General features: G+C 46.0%; 1 long non-coding RNA gene across 1 annotated transcript; it reads right to left on the bottom strand.

Annotated features, from left to right (window-relative positions):
* Window position 1: 1 nt before the first annotated feature.
* On the bottom strand, window positions 2-21,594 carry LOC138920026 (uncharacterized). The gene is made up of 3 exons (XR_011430624.1): window positions 21,478-21,594; window positions 17,932-18,018; window positions 2-112 (listed from the first exon to the last, which is right to left on the bottom strand). It is a non-coding gene; the product is annotated as an uncharacterized lncRNA (long non-coding RNA).
* Between the last annotated feature and the right edge of the window lie 307 nt (window positions 21,595-21,901).

Raw genomic sequence — 21,901 nt, 5'->3', positions numbered from 1 at the left:
GCTTGTGGAGTTTCTTTTATTTGGAGGGCTCAAGGAGGCAGAGGTGTGAAGATTTGTAGGGGAGGCCGAATCTGGGGACATCGAAGGGGTAGCAGTGGCTGTTTTTCTTCACCTGAAAGACAGAGGGTATGAAAATGTAACTGGCTTGTCACCCCAATATGCAAGCAGTGGTAATCCACCCCAAGATGTGTTCATACACCAAAGCCCCAATTCTGGTCATTGGCTCTCATGTCAACTATGCCTGTGTATTCCTGGCCTTAACATCTCTCACTCATAAAAACATCTTGTAATAGAATTTACAAGCGCAAATGTCTACAGGAGCAAAGCAGGTGACGTAAATGAGTACAGCAACCTAGCTAAAAGACATAAAGGAGTGGTGGTGAGTGTGGCCAACTGGAGAGCACACTACCTGTCTAAAGGGATGAACTCTATTATTCTTGGGCTGGTTGCCATCACATAGGGATGCAGGCCCAGTAATGTTGGGTCTTCACACTTTTTTGGAGGTCATGAATCTGGATTTTTATGGAAAATATCCCAACTTTTAAGTGTTAGCAACTAATTCTAATTTTTTTTCTTTTAGCCACATAGTGGCCAAATGAAGCACATCTGCAGGCAGGCTACAGCCCAAAGACTGGCCTTTTGTGATCTCTGCTTTGACTGACAGAGCTTGTATTAGTTATCTATTGCTGTGTAACAAATGATCCCAAAACTTAGCAGCTTGAAACATTGATTATCTCATAGTTTTTGTGGGTCAGGAATTCAGGAGCATCATTAGCTGAGTGATGCTGGCTAGGAGTCTCCCATGAGGTTGCAATCAAGACGTCAGCCACACGCAGTCATCTGAAGGCTTGACTGGGGCTGGAGGACCTGCTTCCAACATGGCTCAGGAGGCCTCAGCTCCTTGCTGGCTGAGGGCAGGAGGCCTCAGTTCCTCACCATGTGGACCTCTCCACAGAGCTCCTTGAATGTTCTTACAGCATGACAGCGGGCTTCCCCCTGCGAATGACCCTTGAGAGAGAAAGCAAGGAGGAAGCATAATGCCTTTTGTGACCTAGGCTCAGAAATCACACATCGTCTCTTCCACCAAATTCTAGCTCACATTCAAGAGGAGTGGGAATGCACCTGTTGAAGAGAAAGTATGAAAGAATTTGTAAACCTATTTTAAAACGACTACATTCCAAAGCCCATTGAGCGGAAAGAGTAGTTTCCAACTTTAGAATTTCATAGGCCAGCAGAATTTCCGATTCAGTTTGGTGAAGTATGTAAGCCTTTCTGGCATTTTATTTTGCCAAATAAAGATGTTGAAAAGTAACTGCCATGTGCTATTATCATCACCTAGTAAAACAAAGGATATTTCAAACCTCCCCCAAAAACATAATCTCAGAATAAAAGATCATCTTTAAAAAACAAAATTCCTCTCCCATTTTTTAATAGATCTGGGCTTTTTAACCTCAGCACTATTGACATTTGAGACTCTATCATTCTCTGTGCTGGAGGCTGTCCTGGGCATTGTAGGATGTTTGGCAGCATCCCTGACCTCCATCCACTACATACCAACAGCACCCTCTCCCCACTCATGACAACCGAAAATGTCTCTAGATATCACCAATAGTCCCCTGGGGGACAAGGTCACCTCTGGTTGAGACCACTGGAAGATGTACAAAACCTAAAATCTAAAAGGTACAGTGAAACCTGAAATTTCCCTCACATCTCTGGACCCCAGAGACAGTCACTGCTACCAGTTTCTCATGTGTCCTTCCAGAGGTGATCTCCATGTACCAGTGTGTGTGTGTGCGCTTTTGTTTTGTGTTGATTTATTTTACCCCATACAAATAGTAACATGCCATATATGCTGCTCTGCACTTGGCTTTTGCCATTTCATACATCTTGAAAATCAGTCTGTGTTAATACATGAAGAGCTTCCTCCTTCTTTCGTAAGCACTTGTCCTGTTCTAGCTACATAGTAATTGTTAGTCTCCTAGGCTGAGCGTTCAGGTTGCTTCCAAACTTTTGCTATAACAAACGGCGCAGAAATAAATGGCCTGTCAGTGGTTCCTGTGGGCTCAGCCTTCAAAATAGATCTGGAAGCTGCACTTCTCGCCCCTCTGCTGCCACAGCTCTTGGCCATCACTGTCTCTTGCCTAACGGCTGCAGCAGCCTCCAGACAAAGCTCCTTGTTTCCGCCCTTGATCCCTTTCAGGCTCTTCTCAACACACTGGCCAGAGGGATCCTGTCAAACTGTCAGTTTGATCATGTCGCTTGGCCACCAAAACCTTCCAAAGGCTTCCCATCACATTTTGAATAAAATCTGAAGTCCTTGGTGCATTCTGCATGGCCGTACGTTCCCCTGGCCCCTGCCTGCCTCTGATTTCATCTCCCCTGCTCCCCCCGAGGGCACTCTGCTCCATTGTCACTGGCCTCCTTGTGGTTCTTCAAACATACCCACTGTGAGCTCACCTAGTGATGCTGCTCTCTTCTGGCCCTCTCTGAGACCCTTCTACTCTCTCTGACCTCCTTTCTTATAACTCCTCCACTCCTCCCCTTCAGACACATTGGCTACCAGTCAGTTTTCCAATACACGAAGCTCTCTTCCACCCCAGGGCCTTTGCTCTGGCTGTAACCTCTATCTGGAATGACTTTCCTAGGCTAGCCACGTGGCTCACCCCCTCGCTTCCTTCAGGTGTCACCTTCTCTGCAACCCTGTTCTCTGACAACCTTATTTGTGATAGCAACCTCCCCCTCACACACACACCTCTCTCACAATCCAACCCTTCCTCTGCTTTATTGTTCTCAACACTTACTGCCTTCTGACACACTCTATTTTATTTATTGTGTTTATCATTTACCTCCCTCCAGTAGAACATAAATTCAAAACTGAAAAGCAAAGAGAACGAAGACTGAAAAAAGCCAAACAGAATATCCAAGGACTGTGTGACAACTGCAACAGGTATAATAGATCCATAATGGGAACAACAGAAAAAGAAGAAAGAGAGAAGAACAAAAGAAATACTTGAAACAATAATGACTGAGAAGTTCTGCAAATTAATGTCAGACACCAAACCACAGATCCAGAAAGCTCAGAGAACACAACCAGAATAAATGTAAAAAAAACTACACCTACGCATGTCATTTTCAAACTATAGAATATCAAAGATAAGAAAAATCCTGAAAGAAGCCAAAGTGAAAAACACCTCACCTGTAGTGGAACAAAGATAAGAATTACGTCTGACTTCTCAGAAACCATGCAAGCAAGAAGAGAGTAGAGTGAAATGTTTAAAGTGTTGAGAGAAAAAAATCACCAACCTAGAATTCTGTACTCTGCAAAATTATCCTTCAAAAATGAAAGAGAAATAACAGCTGTCTCAGACAAAAGAAATTGAAGGAATTTATTGCTAGGAGGTCTGCCTTCTAAGAAATGTTAAAAGAAGTTCTTTAGAAAGAAAGAAAATGATAAAGGTCAAAAACTTGGATCTACATAAAGAAAAGAAGATCATCAAAAAAGGAATAAGTGAAAGTAAAATAAAAACTTTTATTTTTCTTACTTTTGATTGAACTAACAAATAAGTTTGTCTAAAATAATAATACCAACAATTTATTCAATTAGGTATGCATATGTGTGTGTCTATATATATGTATGTATATGTTTATGTATGCTTACATATAAGTGAAATGAATGACAGCAGTGATACAATGGATAAGAGAGAGAAATTAGGATTATTTTGTCATTGTAAGGTACTCACACTACTCATGAAGTCATATAGTGATATTTGAAACCAGACTTGTATCAGTTGTAAATGTATATTGCAAACTCTATGGCAACCACTAAAAAAAGCTTTAAAAAAAAGTATAACTAATATGCTAAGAAAGAAGAGAAAATGAAATCATATAAAATGCTCAGTTAGAACCTCAAAAGGCAGAAAAAGAGTGGAAGACAAAATAGGAACAAATAATCAGGGCAACAAATAGAAAATAGTAACAAATATGGTGGCTATTAGTCCAACTCTATCGATAATCACTTTGAATGTCAGTGGTCTAAACACAACAATTAAAAGATAGAGATTGTCACAGTGAGTCAAAAAACATGACCCAATGCTCCATGTGCCCCCTGACACACACACACATACACATCCCACAGGCAGTGAGTGCAAGCCTTTGCAGACAGCTAGTGAGCACACACAAAGCCAGCCCAATTCTGCAGGATTGGAAGAAAGCACACAAACTTAGGTACTCAGCACTGTCTTAAGGAAAGCAGACAGGAGGCTGTCAGCACCCAGCCTGGCTTTGCAGGATTGAGAGAAGGCTACAACCTTAAGAATTCCCCCCAAAGAGGGAACAAGAAGAGTGGGGCAGATGTATCCATAGAAAAGTTCTGAGAAAGCCTCTGAACCCATAGCAGGGCTGACAGGTAAAGATATTTCTTTCCCAGAGCCAGTCATAAAGATTGGAGAAAGTGACAGCTTCTTCAAATGTGAAGACAGCAATGTGAGACCTCAAGAAACACAAAAAATCAAGGAAACATGACACCACCAAGGGAGCACAATAATTTCCATGTAATTGACCCCAGAGAAATGGAGGTCTACAATTTGCCTAATAAAGAATTCAAAATAATTGTTTTAAGGAATCTCAGTGAGCTCTAAGAAAACACAGAAAGATAATTCAGTGAAAGCAGGAAAAACAAAATATATCAACAAAATGAGAATTTTGACAAGGAGATGGAAATCATAAAAAAGAACTAAACAGAATTCTGGAGCTAAAGAATACAATGAATGAAATGAAAGTACAATAGAGAGAATCAACAGCAGACTTGAAGAATCCAGAGAAAGACTCTCTGAACTAGAAGAAGGATCGCTTGAAACTATCCAGTCAGAGGAGAATTAAGAAAAAAGCATGAAAGAGAGTGAAGAAGCCCTACATGAATTATGGTATGCCATCAAGTGAAACGATTTATGCCTTATGGGAGTCCCAAAAGGAGAAGAGAGGGAGAAAGGGGCAGAACGCTTATTTAAAGAAATAATGGCAGAGAACTTCCCAAATCTTGGGAGAGATTTAGAAACCCAAGTTAATGAAGCTGATAGACCCCCACAGAGTCAAGGCAAAGAGATCTTCTTCAAGACACATCATAATAAAACACTCTAAAATCGAAGACAAACAGAGAATTTTGAAAGTAGCAAAAGAAAAAAAATATCTCATCACATATAAAGGAACTCTCATAAGGCTATCAGTGGGTTTCTCAGCAGAAACCTTGCAGGGTGGGAAAAAGTGGGATGATATATTCAAAGCGCTGAAAGAAAAAAACTGCCAACCAAGAATATTTTACCCAGCAGAGCTGTTTTTCAGAAATGAAGGAGAGAGAATGACTTTCTATAACAAACAAAAGCTGAGAGTTTATCATCACTAGACCTGCCTTACAAAAAACACTGAAAGGAGCTCTTCAAGCTGAGATGAAAGGATGCTAATTAGTAACAAGAAAATGTATGAAAGCATGAAACACACTGGCAAAGGTAATAATATAGTCAAATTGAGAATACTCGAGTACCGTAATAGTGGTGTGTAAATCTCTTACTCTAGTATAAAGGTTAAAGGACAAAAGTATTAAAAATAACTGTACAATTACAATAATTTGTTAATGGATACACAATATAATACAATTAAATTGTGGCATCAAAAACATAAAATGAGGAAGGGGAGTAAAAGGATAAAGTTTTCATATGTGATCTAAGTTAAGTTGTTATCAGCTTAAAATCAACTGTTTAAGCTATAAGATGCTTTATGTAAGCCTCATAGTAACCACAAAGCAAAAACCTATGGAAGATGCACAAAAGATAATTGAAGCATACCACTGCAGAAAATCATCAGTTCACAAAGGAAGATAGCAAGAGAGAAAGAAAGGAACAAAAGAACTACAAAACAGACAGAAGACAATGAGACGACAATAGTAAGTTCTTAACTATTGATAGTTACTTTAAATGTAAATGGATTAAATTCTCCAATAAGAACACATAGAGTGGCTGAATGGATTAAAAAAACTAGACCGAATTATATGCTGCCTACAAGAGACTCACTTTAATTTGAGGATACACATAGGTTGAAAGCAGAAGGATGGAGAAAGATATTCCATGCAAACGGAAACCAAAAGACAGCAGAGGGAGGTAACTATACGTATATCAGACAAAACAGACTTTAAGTCTAAAATTGTAACAAGAGACAAACGAAGTTATCATATAATGACAAAAGGATCAATTCATCAAGAGGATATAACAACTGTAAATATATATATGCCTAGCATTAGAGCAACTAAATATATTAAGCAAATGCTAACAGATCTGAACAGATAAATGGACAGAAATACAATAATGGTGGGTGATTTAAGTAGCCCACTTTCAACAATGAATAGATCATCTAGACAGAAAATCAACAAGGAAACATTGGACTTGAACTGTACTTTAGACCAAATGGACCAAACAGACATGTACAGAACATTCCATCCAATAGCAGCAGAATACACATTCTTTACAAGTGCACATGCAACATTCTCCAGGATAGATCATACATTGGGTCACAACACAAGTTTTAACAAATCTGAAAAGATCGATATCATACCAAGTATCTTTTCTGACCACGTGTTATGAAACTAGAAATCAATAACAGGAAGAAAACTGGAAAATTTACAAATATGTGGAAATGAAACAACACATTGAGTCAAAAAGGGAAATCAAAAAGCATCTTGAAGCAAATGGAAGAACAACATACCAAAAACTTACAGGATGCAGCAAAAGCAGTTCTAAGCGTAAAGTTTATAGCAATAAACACCTACATTAAGAAGAAAGAAAGACCTCAAATTAACAACCTCAAGAAACCAGAAAAAGAAGACCAAACTAAGCCCAAAGTTAGCAGAAGGAAGGAAATAACAAGGACCAGAGCAGAAATAAACAAAATAGAGACCAGAAAAACAACGGAAAAGATAAACAAAACCAAGAGCTGGTTTTTTGGGAAGATAAACAAAATTGACATACCGTTGGCTAGACTAAGAAAGAAAGCCTAAGATTCAAATAAATAAAAGGTATACAGTTTGGAAAGGAAGACAAAAAGCTGTCTTTGGTCACAGATGACATGATCATCTATGCAGAAAATTTGAAAGAGTCAACCAACTCTTGGAATAAGTGATTATAATAAGATTCTGGATACAAGATAAATGTACAGAAGTCAATCACTTTCCTACATACTGGCAATCAACAAGTGGAATTTGCAATATAAAACACAATACCATTTACATTAACACCCCCAAAAATGAAATAGGTATAAATCTAAAGGATATGTACAAATCTATACAAGGAAAACTACAAAAGTGTGATGAATGAAATCAAAGAACTAAATAAATGGAGAGAGAGTCCATGCTTATAGATATGAAGACTCGATATTGTCAAGAGGTTAGTTCTTCCCAACTTGATCTATAAATTCAATGCAATTCCAATCAAGATCCCAGAAAGGCATTTTGCGGATATTGACAAACTGATTCTAAAGTTTGTATGGAGAAGTAAAAGATCCTGAATAGACCGCGTGGTACTGAAGAACAAGGTTGCAGAAGTGACACTTCTTGACTTTAAGACTTACCATAAAGCTACAGTAATCATTCACTCAACAAACACAGCTCCTTCTATATGTCAGCTGTGGATAAGCATGGCAATTCTGAGATCAGTTAAGGCATCCTTCCTTTCTTTGTTTCTTCCTCCTTCCTTCCTTCCTCTTCTTCATTTTCTCCCCTCCTTCATGCCCTTACCTTCCATACACACCATTGAGCACTTGCTGTGTATGAGGCCCTCTGCTTGGCACTGGGAATACCAAGCTGAATTGGGCAGCATCTCTGCCCTGATGGAGGTAATGATCCAAAGGGGGAGACCACACTCATTCACCCCGGACATAGGCGAGGGGGCTGCAAAGAAACCACACACACCCCCCGCCCAGATCAGGAGTGCCTGCAAGAGGTAGGTGTGGCCTGAGATCTCCCGTGTTTCAGGTGCGTTGCTACAAAGCCTTTTTTTGTATCTCCTCCAATCCTCACGAAACACTGCTAGGAAGACATTATTATCTGCATTTTGCAGCTGAGGGGATTGAAGCAAAGAGCAGTAAGGTGACTTGTCCAAGGCCACCCAGCCAGGAAGTGGCAAAGCCCAGATTTTAACCCAGATCTGTCTGATTTCACAAGATTACTGCCTCTGCCAAAAGGATTAGGCATAACAATTCGGCAGGCAGAGCAGTGCAGGGTGCGGAGGGCTGCGGCTGGCACCTGACTGCCTGGGTTCAAAGTCCTGACTCCTCCACTTAGTAGTTCAATGGCATCAGGGAAGTCTCTAGCCTCTGTGCCTCGGTGTCCCCATCTGCAGAATAAGGCTCATTCACTTTGGCAACAGTTGTGTGTTAAGCTCCTCAGGGCCAGGAACAGGATGGGGAGAGTGAGGTCGGATTGTACAAAGGTAGAGCTGGATTTTGTCTCTATTTGAAATTTTGATATTTTGTTCATTGTGGATTTTTTGCATTAACTTTTATTTTTTTTCAGTATGCTTTATCTTGATTGCTGAGTTTTGGGCACCCCCTTAAATCTTGCACACGAAATGAATGCCTCACTTCACCCAGCCCTTTCCCTGGGGGATACGGTGTTGAGCAAAGCACATCCCTGACTTCAAGAGACGCACATCCCAGAGGGAAGGGCTGCCAATAAACAGATTAAAAATGTGTGTCAAGTCTGGTACTAAGGAGAAAGATGAAGCTGGGAAAAAAAGACAGAGAGAGACATGGGGCAAAATATAGTATCCTCCTCTCAAAGTTGGTGTAAAGATTAAAACAAATGATTCCTATAATGTACCTAGTACACACAGAATCGGGCACATGGCGAGCTACACAGACATCGGTCATCCCCGTGATTTCAGTGCTGGCTGAGGGGGCGCGCACGGGTCAGCGACGCCAGCACTCGGCTCTCCTGGCGCTTACAGCTTGGGGCAGCATTTCACAGACTGTGAGCTGGGACCCCCGGGAGCGGAGTCCTTAAACTTTGTGTGCTGGGACTCTCGGGCAGTCTGAGGGGGTCCACAGACCTCCTCTCAGAAGAGTAATTTATGTGCATAAAATAAAATACATGAGTTTATAAAAGAAACTTATTGAAATGCAATTATCAAAATATTTTAAAATATGTCATATAGTCATCCATGTGCTTCTTTATTAAAGAAATTAAATGGCAAGATCTAGCAGTGGGTCTAGCAGCTACCAGAATTTCGAGGTAGTGAAGGGCATAAATGCTGCTCTGAGGCATCTGCAGCAGCTATAATGGGATACAAAATAATCTATGCTTGGTATTAGCGACAATGTCACAAGTACTGCTAACGCTACTCTGATTTGTTGCCTATATTCATAACTGAAATAAGTGCTGCATTTCAGCTGGAGGTCAGCAAAAATAAAGGTACAGGGTTTTGTCCTATCCAAGTTCACAGACCCAGATCACAAATGCCTGCATTAGAGTCGTGACGAGCACTTTTTTAATGAAAGAATAATACACATAGATCAGCGTGCATTGCTAATAATAAGGTGAGTAGAGATTCATGAAACTTTTATTTCAGTTTGTGTGTGTGTGTGTTTGTGTGTGTGTGTGTGTGCTACGGGTCATAATGCAAAACTACTTCTCCCTGCAACTCATGGTCAAAAAGATCTGAGAGGGGCCGGCCCCATGGCTGAGTGGTTAAGTTCGCGCGCTCTGCTTCGGTGGCCCAGACTTTCGCCAGTTCGGATCCTGGGTGCAGACATGGCACCGCTCATCAAGCCATGCTGAGGCGATGTCCCCCATGCCACAACTAGAAGGACCCACAACTGGAATACACAACTATGTACTGGGGGGACTTGGGGAGAAAAAAGGAAAAATAAAATCTTTAAAAAAAAATCTGAGAATCCATGCACTGGGGAAAGCAGGCCCAGCAGAGTCACTGCCACATTGCAGATCCAAATGTCCTTATTCCTCCCTCTGGGCCCCCGTCAGCCTTGATTCGGCCTCTCCGCCCTCCTGCCCACACACAAGGGATACACACAAGACCCAAGCTCAAAAAAGGCTATGTTGTCAGTGGCTGCACAGCTGTTTCCCCCTCCTGGGGTGAGGAGCAGGTGTGGTGATTCCCATGTCCTGAGCTCATCGCCTGTCTGGGGACATGCCCCTGCTGATGGCCACATGTCCCCACAGCAAATATTAGGAGAGCTGTTTGTGAAGAGCCAGCTGGCGGCACGTCTGGAGTGCCAGGCTGCAAAGGTTTGGGGCTAATTAAACTGCCTCTAATGAGACACTTATCAGGAACTATGGCCAGGCAAATACTTTTGTGCTTTTCTGGACGCGTGTGTGTTCTTCTTATCCCCAATCTTGGATATTGAAGGAGCGTCTGGGAGAGGATATTGGGATCAGAAAAACAAAACTTCTAAGGAATCTGCTCTCGGGTCTCCCAAGGGGAAGGGAGTTTGACACTCTGCAGATGGGAGATGAGGGAACAGACGATTTGGTTGTAGGATGTGTTGGCAATTAACCCTGTGCTAACAAACAGGAAATTACTAAAGGAGAAAGACGAGCTTTAGGGGATTTTCAAGCTGCAACTCAATCTAGTGGTTCAGAAGAGAAAATTTGGAGTCTGAAGTATCTGAGTTCAAATTCTGCCTATACCACTTCCTTGCTGTGTGACCTAAGGCGAGTCATTTTCCCTCTCTGGGCCCTGGTTTTCCAGTCTATGAAATGGAAAAATAATAGCATCTAGTTTGAGGGGCTGCTGGATTGCTTCAATGAAAAGATGTAAAGTGCTTAGCCCATGGTTTGGCATACAGTGAGTGCTCAATAATGGTAGCTCTCATTGTTGCCATCATTATTATTCCCATGGCAGCCTAGTGCCTGTGTCTGTTCCTTAATGGAGGTCTATTGTCCAGGCTGAGCCCCTCACAATACGAGAAATTATGGAGATTATAAAATCACACTGGTTAGCATTTATGGAGCAGCTCCTACGTGCCAGGCACTGTTCCAAGCACTGTACATGTACTTTGCTGATTGATCCTTAGCCACAACCTTATGAAATACAACCTATGAAATTATCATCATGGGTGTCATCATGAAATTATCATCAACTCTGTGAAATTATCATCATCCTTATTTTACAGATGAGGAACTGTATTAGCTACCTACTACTGTGTAACAAATTACCCCAATACTTAGAGGCTTAAAACAACCATAGATATTTATTATCTCACGTAGTTTCTGTGGCTCAGGGATTTGGGAGTGGCTTAGCTGCGTGGTTCATGGACAGACTCTCTGATGAGGTTGCACTCGAGACACCGGCCGAGGCTGCACTCATCTGCAGGCTTGACTGGGGCTGGAGGATCCACTTCCAAGATGGCTCCCTCGCGTGGCCAGCAGGTTGATGCAGAGCTGTCAGCAGGAGGCCTTGCTTCTTCCCCACGCGGATGTCTGCACAGGGTTTCTTAAGTGTTCTCACGATACAGTTGAGGGCTCGCCCCAGAGTGAGTGATCCAAGAGAAGGGCAGAAGCTGCAGCTTCCTTTTTCTGCCATTTTTTCTTTATTGTGGCAAAATACACATAACATACACATTACCATCTCCAGCCATTTTTAAGTGACATTTCAGTGGTGTTAAGTACATTCACACCGTTGTGCAACCATCAACACCGTCATCTTGCAAAACTGAAACTCCGTACCCATTGAATACTAACTCCGCACTCCCTCCGGCCCCTGGCAGCCCCCACTCCACTTTCTGTCTCTATGAATCTGACTGCTCTAGGGCCGTCGTCGAAGTGGAATCGTACGGTATTTGTCTTTTTGTGATGGCTTATTTCACTCAGCATAATGTCCTCAAGGTTCATCCATGTTGTAGCATGTGTCAGAATTCCCTTCCCTTTTCAGGCTGAATAATATTCCATTGTCACAATGTCTTTTTATTATCCAGCCTCAAAAGTCACGCACCCCGTCACTTCTGGAATATCCTATTAGTCACACAGGTCAGCCCCATTCATTGTGGAACGGGACGACACAAGGGAGTGAATACCAGGAGGCGAGAATCACTGGGAGCCATCTTGGAGGCTGGAGACCACAGAACTGAGGCCCCAGGTTTAGCTATTTACCTAAGGTCACACAACAGGCAGGTGACAGATGCAGGATTTGAACCCAGATGGCATGACACAAGTGCAACGTGTCACCACTCTACAGTATCACCACCCCTCAATCCAGCCTTGACGCGGCTTCCACTGGTGAAGGAAGAGGCACCTGGTGGGTGGAGACTCCCTGGGCAGAAGGTCAGGAGACCTGGGTTGGAGTCTCAGTTCTGGCACTAATTCACTGTGTGACCTTGGACAAAGCACTGGCCCTCTCTGGGCCTCAGTTTCCTCAGTGGTCAGGCAGGGGCAATAATGCTACCTCCCGGGTTGCTGAGGTGAAGAAAGAAAATGAATACATCGTGTAAGTCTTAGTCCACAGACAGATATGCAAAAATAATACACTTCCTTCTAGGTTCTTTTTAATGTTTATTTATTTACTAAGTAATAACTTCGTGTAGCACCAGTTGGAAAGGTATGAAAGAATATGTGAGGAAAATCGCCCTCTTTTCCTATCCATCAGCCACCCAGATTCCTCTCCAGAGGGAATCACTGTTACTAGTTTCTTGTTGAAATAGCACATTTCTTTCTTTTCTTTTTTCCTTCTTTCTTTTTTTTTTTTTTTTTGAGGAAGATTAGCCCTGAGCTAACTACTGCCAATCCTCCTCTTTTTGCTGAGGAAGACTGGCCCTGAGCTAACATCTATGCCCATCTTCCTCTACTTTATATGCGGGACGCCTACCACATCATGGCTTTTGCCGAGCGGTGCCATGTCCGCACCCGGGATCCGAACCGGCGAACCCCGGGCCGCCGAGAAGTGGAACCTGCGAACTTAACCGCTGCGCCACTGGGCGGGCCCCTCTTTGTTTTCTTAAACCAACCTAATTTCCAAGGACCTGCTGAGCAGGAGAGGACGTCCGCTCGGCCCCTCGTGGGGCTGGGGGCCTGGGTTTCACCTGGCACCAAGGCCTGGGGGTGGAGGGGCAGGGCCTTCTGGTTACGGATGATCCAACCCCCTTGGTGACTTCAGACATGCGCCGTAACCTGGGCATATGGAATCCCTGGCCCCAAGGGGAGGAGCTGGGGTTTGAACCCAGGTCGAGAGCCCGAGCTCCCAGGCCCTTTGTGACTTTGTGTGAGTTCAGGGAGCCTCTCCTCGGGAGGACCAGCATGAGGGAGAACACCAGAAATGAAGCGCCCAACTGCCCACCCATGACGGATGGCACTGCCGCTCGCTGGAATCACGCGCGTTGCTTGACATCTTTACTGGGCGCAATGTGGAGACGCTAGAAACTCTTAAGTTATAATGTAAAGTTAAAAATAAAGAAATCCTAGACACAGCTAAGGCACCTCATCTCCCAGGAGGCTTTGCTGACCCCTTCGCCATCAAAGGCAGGGTCGGGGTTTCTTCCGGCCTCCCGCAGCCTCCTGAGCCTGCCCCATCACAGCCCTGACAGGCCCCGACTTCCTGTGACTTCCAGTGAGCTGGCGAACCCAGTAAATGTGGGAGCCAGATGGCCTGGGTTCCGATCCCGGCTCCTCTATTTTCTAGCTGCGTGAACTTTCACCTCTCTGTGCTTCGTGAACTGGTGGGACTAGGAACAGCTGGTTCCAGGGGCCATAGTGAGAATTAAATGTGTTGTCTTCTGTAGAGTCCTCGTCACAGTCAACAACGTCTGTGAGTTACTGCAGCTTGTCCCTCTCGGTGAGCTCCATGCAGGCAACGACCTAGTCTTACCTGTGTTCCAAGCACCCAGCACCGAGCCTGGCCTGGGGTAGGCACTCAGAAAGATCTGCTGAACGAACCCAGGCATGCATTCCACAAATATTTATTGAGCACCCTCTCGGTGCCAGGTCCCTGGGAGACAAATGTAAATGAGACAGATGTGGTCTGTGTTCTCACGGGGTTTATAGTCTCATAGAGGAGACAGCCAATAAATAAATAGCAAGTGAGTAAACAACAAGACATAGGCTACTGCTCAGTGCTATGGAGAAAGTTATACAGGTGGTGATATAGGGTGACTGAGGAGGGCAGTCAGGGAAGGCCTCCCAGAGGTGATGATTGTGAGACAAAAGCTGATTGACAGGAAGAAGCTAGCCACGGGAAGAGCTGGTAGAACAGCCTTTCAGACAGAGGGCACAACAAGTGCAAAGGCCCTGAGGCAGGAACAATCTCAGGAGGCCAGCTTGGCTGGAGAGGGATGAGTGAGGAGAGGAGTGGGGGGTTGGAGGTGGGAGAGGTCAGCAGGGGGCCCATCATGCAGCGCCCGTCAAGCAGGGCGGGCGTCGGGGGCTTTAAGCCAGGGAGAAATGCCGTCCTTGCACCCAGGAGCCTCCCCCATAATAAGAACGGCCCCAGCCTCAATCTAGAGGCATCTATTCGTCCACGGCAGCGTCCGAGCTCAGGCTGGAGTTGCTCAGCCCGGGAGTCCCTGCCATCCATCCTTGTCGCCGCCTCCTTGCAAGCCAGACTCGAGGCCCCATTAATATAAATGAGGCCCCTCGAAGACTCGGTTTCCAAACGAGTCCAGCCGTTCAAGAGCTCTATTCCCGGAAATGTGAAATTTATGTAATGAAAATTAAAAGAAAAACTGGGGAAGCGGCTCTTTAAGTGCCTGCTTCCTGGGTAGTGAGCCAGGGCTGTGCATCTGACAGGAGATGGATGAAGGCGCCACCCAAGGGCTGCTGGGGCCCTGGGAGCACACTGGCGGCAGGCAGGGAGTGAAGCCCCCAGACCTCCTTGCTTCCCTCAAGAGAAGAGCCGTGGTAATGACAGCTCCTGTTTGCTGCTGTGAGCCCCGCTGTTGTAAGCACTCTACTTAACGCTGGTTAAACCATTTAACCCTCACGACAGCCTGATGGGATAGTCGCTTCTATTTTCCTGATTTACAGATGGGAAGACTGACTCATATTGAAGAAATGACTCGATCAAGGTCATTCAGCAAAAGAGTGGCTAATTTGGGACTCAGGTCTTTTGTCTATTACCGCCACAGACCTTCTTGTCCAGAGCTCAGACAATGTGGACTGGAAGAAAGGCTCAGGGCTCAGAGAGACCTGGATTCCACTCCGAGCTCCAATTACTGCCCTGCCGTGTGACCTTGGACAAGCCATTTACCTCCCTGAGGCTCAGTTCCTCTATAATCACAGCCCCTTTTCCACAGAGTTCATCTCTGCATTAAAGGAGAAAATGTATAAAAATGCCAAGCACAGGATTTCAGATGCCCTCTCAAACTGGTTTAATAAAAAAAAATTGCAAACTCTTAGAACTGGAAAGTCTTAGGGTAATGGCTTCAGGTATGGCTGGATCTAGGGGCTCTAAAGATGTCATAAGGGCTTGGTTTCTTTTTCTTTCTCTCCAGGTAGTGAACTCTCACTAAGAGCTCCAGGGGTGTATCATTCTTACAGCTAGAAATCTTGGTTGAAAGAGAGCTTCTTTTTCCCAACAGGGCAGCAAAAGTCCCTGGATTCGCTCTGATTGGACCAACATGGGTCATATGCTCATCTCATAACCAAGCTCTAGAGCCAGAGGGATGGACTATGCCCACCCGCGTCACATGCCCACCCCTGGAGCTAGGGGCATAGAAAACCCAGGTTGACCCACTTGTACTGCGAAGGGGAGAGGTTAGGTTCCCCAAAGGAAAACTGGGGTGCTGTTACCAGAAAAATAAGGAAGAGATGCTGGACCAGCAGGAAGACCAGACTCCTGGCACACAGTAGGCCCTAAACAAATAGATGTTCAATCAAAGGAATAAATATCTACGCCAGATGATGGTTGTAAGGATAAAATGAAATAATATCTGCGAGTCCTGGCACATAGTTAGCGCTCAATAAATCTTGTCTTAAAGGAACAGGAGCTGCTCAAATTGGGTTTGGATTCTGGGCGCGGGCGGATGAGCACAGATGCTGGAAGAAGCTGGAAGGGAAGGCTTCCCTCGCCTCAGCCAGGCTTCCCCGACATCCACTTTCCATCCCCAGGGCAAAACAGGGCCAGTGCTGGGGTGAGGAGAGCGGGGCCCTCACCTCGGCATGAAATGTCAGGGGGCACCAAAAACTCAGTAATCGACATAAACAATATTTTTAAAAATCAATATTAGTGCAAAAGTCGATGATAAACAAAATATTAACATTTTAAATAAAGACATATCCATAGACGCACAGTAATTATCACTTGTATCCAAATGTACAGACACATGCACACATGGACATTTTCACAGACGTGGTTTTACATATTTACTTATAAATATGCCCAGGGCCACTGCACTGCACAACTCCAGGAGGTCCCATTCCATCGTAATCTGTATGAATGGCATTCCCTGAATCGTGCACACACAGCCTCTGTGGCTGAACACAGCAGTCTTGTGTATGAACAAACATGTACGCAAATCTTCATCCACGTGTAGATAGATAACCACCCATGTACACTAAGTGTGTTCACATAACATCACACAAGCAGACATGCTAAGAGATATAACTACACGAGACAGTTTCATACATGTTCACTTCCTGCCTTAGGGCCTTTGCACTAGTTGTTTCCTCTGCCCGGGATGTTCTTGCCCCAGATAACCATGTAGTTCCGTCTTCTGCCTCCCTCAAGTTGTGCTCAAACGTCACTCTCTCAGTGAGGCCTTCCCCGACACCCCCACATCCCATCACTGCTTAAAATTGCAACAGCCCCTCACAGCTGTGTCCTCCACCCCTACTTTATTTTTCTCCATAACGCTTATAACCATCTGACAATAAAGATTTCCCTTTTGATCATATTTAACGTCTATCTGCCCCATTAGAATGTCAGGCAGGGATATTTGTCTGCTTTGTTCACTGCTGTGTTCCCAGCCTCTAGAACGCTGCCTGGCACATAGTAGGTGCTGAATAAATATTTATTTAACAAAAATAAATATTTGTTAAATGAATGAAACTTGTTTAAAAATGAAGTGGGGATTCCTGAGAATGATTGAAACCAAAGGTCCCACTCCCCCAGCAGGAAGGCAGTCTAGAGAGAGCTGTAAGCTGAATTCAAGACCTACGTAACAAGGCAGGGTCCATCTCAGTGCTGTCAGAGCAGCCTCTCCCTTAACCCTCACAGCAGCTCTCGAAGGCCCAGTCTTCACGGGAGGAAACTAGGGCACCGAGAGGTTAATTTACTTGCGCAAGATGTCACAGTGCGGAAGTGGCAAAGCCAGGATTCAAACCCAGGCACCCTGGCTCCACACAGCCCAGACTCCCCCCAGCACACACACACATATGCACACACACGTGCGTGCGCGCATACACACACACGCATGCATTCACGAACACACACGTCCACAAACTTACGCAGTATCGCCAGGCCCTCTCAGGCTTCAGGCGACTCTCAGAAACAAGACCTCCTTCCCCCAGACTGGGTGTCCGGGTCCTCACTGCTCTGCCAGCCTCCGCCCCCACTGTCCTCACTGCGTCCCAGCCAAGCATAAACCTGCGTCCCTGTTGATGCAGGAAGCTGTAGGCTGTCCAGTTGTCATGGCGATGGCCACCAGCTCCCGCTGCCTGGCTGGCCCACTCCTACACTCCCAGAAGCTCTCACTGAGCCTTGCTCCACCCTTGATCCCTTCTGGGTGGCTGGGTGGGCCCAAAGGTCCACTGTCTATCCTGTTCCCACCTGGGGGCCGCAGGAAGCTTGGAAGCAGGGCACCAGGTCCCCCCCTCCCTTCCCGCCCCTCCTTGGCTAAGTGACCTTGAGAAGTCCCTTCCCCTCCTGTCCCTGCTTTACAGGGTGGTCACAAGCATTAATGAGTTCGGTCATTCATTCATTCAAGAAATAATTATTGAGAACCTACCATGTGCTGGGCAATGGTCTGGGTGCTGGGGATACAGCAGGGACCAAGATCGACCAGATCCTCTGGCAGACAGACAAAAAACAAGTTCTGGGAAGAAAGTAATAAGGTGAATGTGTATGACTGGAGGGAACAGGGCAGGGACTACTATACTTGGGGTGGTTTGGGAAGGCCTCCCTGAGGAGGTGACATTTATGCTAGAGCAGAATGAGAAGATAACCACGCAAAGATAAAGGGAAAGAGTATTCCAGGAAGAAGGTGTGGTATGTGCAAAGGCCCTACGGTAGGGATGACTTGGCCTAGTTAAGAAACAAAAGGCCCTTTTCTCAAAATGATGTCACATCTCCAGGAGGGCAGGTGCAATGTGTGAACTCTGACACCGCAGGTGGAGGGAGAGAAAATGAGCATTGACAAGGGATGTCGCTCAAGACGGCAGGAGGAGTTGACCTCACAGTCAACTGCTACAGGTCCAGCTTCTCGCTCCTGAAGAGGCAGCCCCCAAACTTGGGGTCTGAGCCTCTGCACCAGGTGAGAATAAATGAACAGCAATAATAATTCATCCTGTTCTAGATGCTTCACGTGTCTTAATCAGTCTAATCTTCACATCCCTAAGAGAGAGGTGGCTATTATCAGCATCATCTCCAGTTTACGGCTGGAAAACGAAGGCAAAGAGCTACTTGCCCAAGGACCCATGGCTGGCAAAGCTGAAAACACACCCTGGCTGCAAAGCCATGGCCCCAACCCCACGCCAGCTGCCCTAGAAAGGGGCAAAGGGCCTCGGTTCAAGCCTCTGGGGTGTGGGCTGCAGCGCGGGCCCTTTGAAGAGGGCGCCACCACCCAGCTCCAGCCACTGTTGGCAGCACATGGGAATGTAGACCCACTGTGGCAAGTGTCCTAATTTTCCAAAATATGCCAGATTTGTATGTGAACTCTCCTGATTTTAAAATGTGGACTCAACAGTTTATTTTAAACATCAGGCAGTCCAATAAAACACAGCATCCTTCTAGACCTCTACACGGGACCAGCTGCATAATTTGTGGGGCCCAGTGCAAAATGAAGGGCCTCTTGTTCAAAAATTATTAAGAATTTCAAGACGGCGACGGCAGAGCATTAAACCAAGGGCGGGCCCTTCTGAGCACGGGGCCACATGCAGCCACCAGGTGGCCTGCCTCGAAGGCAGGCACTTCCTAAATACTTAGGAGTCAAGTGGAAGAGAGAGAAAAGGAAGGAAAATGGACATGAATTCGGCACCTTCCGTGCATCAGACACAGTTTGTGCAATGCTCACTCACTCCGTGGCAGGCACTGTGTGTGTTAACGCATTTAAATCTCACAGCAGCGCTAGATTATCATTCCCATTTTCCAGATGAGGAAACTGGGGCTTAGAGAAGTGAAGTCACTCGCTTATTGCTAACACCGGACAGAATCAATCTGAGACGGCAGGGGTGCGGAAAAACAAATGGGGGGAGGGAAAAATAAGAGGGAGAACAAAGCAAGAGGAAAAGAGGCCCCTCAGGCCTGTCCCCCAGGCTGGGCTGCACTCACTCAGGTCTCTGCCAAGACCATGTGGAATCTGGGGAGGCCGCCGCCCCCCAGAGAAGGCCCGTGGCATTTCTGAATCGCGGTGCCATCCGCCCCGGCTTGGCTCCTCTCCGGCGATCCAATTACTAAATGCAGCCGCATTCTTTAAAAATGTCTTTCCTCTTATGTAATGCGATAGTGACAAACGCCAAGCAGATGGTGCTTCGACAAGCTTTTTAAAAGTTGATTAGGAGCTCATCTTTCAAAATTAATGTATGGGCATTTAAACGAGCTCCAACGGCCACAAGACTCCATCGAGAGTCCGGACAAGATAAATCGCTGGAGGGACCGGGCCTGCTGGACTCCTCCCCGGCCAGGTGGATGGGACGTGTGGTCAAGAGCACTTGTGAGCAACGGTCAGAAGACACCCGGTTTGGACAGAGTGGAGAAACACCGTGGGCCTCTCAAAAGCACAAAAAGCTGGAGTCTCCTCAATCTGTTACCAAGACATTTTTTTCAAACTTTTACATCGTCTTCGAGAAAGTGGACCGTCTCTCTCTCCCAGAGGGAAGCGGGTTAGTCACAAATATGTCAGATGCTGCCAGGGAGCTGTCCCCGCCCTCCCCCCATCTTCCTCAGTGTTCAGGAATGAGATCATCTCATTTGGAGCCAATTATAGATGGAGAACACTGGGGATATGCAAAGAAACCTCCTGGGAGCTCTTCCCTCGCACCATTGCAGGCCATGCCGGGCTGGGAAGGGCAGGAACAGGAGGCTGGGTTTCCGGCCCCAAGTTCAATCTCAGGGTTTGTGAAGGCGGTGCATTCCTAAGGCCCAGCTTGCATCTGTTAAGCTAGGATGCTGGGCCATTGGCTAAATGAAGTCTGTTGGCCTCAGAAGTTCAGAGCTAGATGAGTCCATAGAGATCATCACTGCAGAGTTGGGGTAACTCAGGCTCAGAGAGGGAAGAGGGCTTGCTCAAGGTCACACAGCAAGTGGGTGGCAAAGCTGGATAGATGGGAGCCACTCTACCTCCCATGAGGAGGACATCTGTTGTCTGGGACCTGCCCAGCTCCCATTCCTGCTGCTTCTGACACCAGCACCCTGCGTTTTCCTTGGGGACCATCCCTTCCCTGCTCTTGGTCCATGTCTTGGTCAGTCTTGGCTTAAGTAAGACTGACCCCTCCCCTACCTCCAGGGATGCGCGCTTGGCCCAGCCCCCACCAATCAGAGCAGTCCATTCCCCAACGCCTCATTGGTTCAGGGATGAGCATGTGAGATGAGTCAATAAGTAGCAAACCCAGAATTTTAGCTAAGGCTACAGCCATTGGAAATGAGACGCTCTCTTCCTCTTGGTGGTGCTGAACTGGAAGGAAGAAAGCCTGGAGGTCCTGTAGGGCGTCTATGCCACACAAGACGGCTGCCTAAGAATGAAGCCAACACAGAAGAGAGCAGGGCCCAAAGAAAATGATACACATGCTTCAACCTTTGAACCCCTGGATTCAGCCATACCTGAAGGCAGACCTTTTCTGGATATTTTAATTACATGAATCCATGAATTTCTTTCTTTTGCTAACATTGGTTGAGGTCTGTCACTCATCCCTCAAAGCCTCCTGACTTGAAGTCCTTGGGTGTAGGGCAAGACTCCTGGAACATCACACTGCATGCTCCCACCTCCATCCTCAACACATTTCTGATTTTTCTTTTTTTTAAGTATTCCCTCGATGGAGATGCCTCTCGCTCCCTGGCAGATTCCCTCACCCTGCACAAGCTCCAGCAACAATCCTGAGGGAGGACCCAAGGCAAATGTCCCATTTCACGGTACCCAAGAGACGGCCCTGCCCTCTGGGTCCCCATCACCAAGCTGTTCCCCCCACAGCCTCTGCCTTCGTGTTTGGTCAAGGGCACAGGCTTTGAGTTCTGTCCAAATCCAAGCTCCGGTGTTTCCTAATCATGAGAACTTGGTCAAGGCACTTGACTTTCCTGAGCCTCGGTTTCCTCTTCTGTAAAGGGGGAAAAGATCACCTACCTTCCAGAGTCCTCAAGCGTCACTCGAGGCATCGAGCAAAACGGGCATCACTACTTAGGGGCTGAAAAAGTGGGAGCTACCATGAACTCCAAAAGCTACATATGACGGAGCCTGGGCAGTTCAGGCACTTACGTCTGCTTGGGAAGACAGCAGCTAAACAGAAAATGATTTCCACATGAAACAGCCTCCCAAGGCCAAAACAAGTGTCGGGGCAGAAGCGGGACAGCTGGCATCTAGGGAAGCCGGCCTGGGTGAGAGTGGGGCAGCCCCCGAGCTGGCCTCCTGGCCAGCCTGCCCCTCTCTCCCCTCCTCTGCCGCAGCTCCACACCCCACACAGGTGCTGCTGAAATGCCTGCACGGTGACTCATTCACACTCCCGGGGAGGAGGAACAGACAGTGCTTCCCGGAGCACCCAGAGTTCTGA

The sequence above is a fragment of the Equus caballus genome, chromosome 22 (assembly GCF_041296265.1).
Source record: "Equus caballus isolate H_3958 breed thoroughbred chromosome 22, TB-T2T, whole genome shotgun sequence".
Lineage (NCBI taxonomy): Eukaryota > Metazoa > Chordata > Mammalia > Perissodactyla > Equidae > Equus > Equus caballus.
This window is presented reverse-complemented; position numbering and strand designations above follow the sequence as displayed.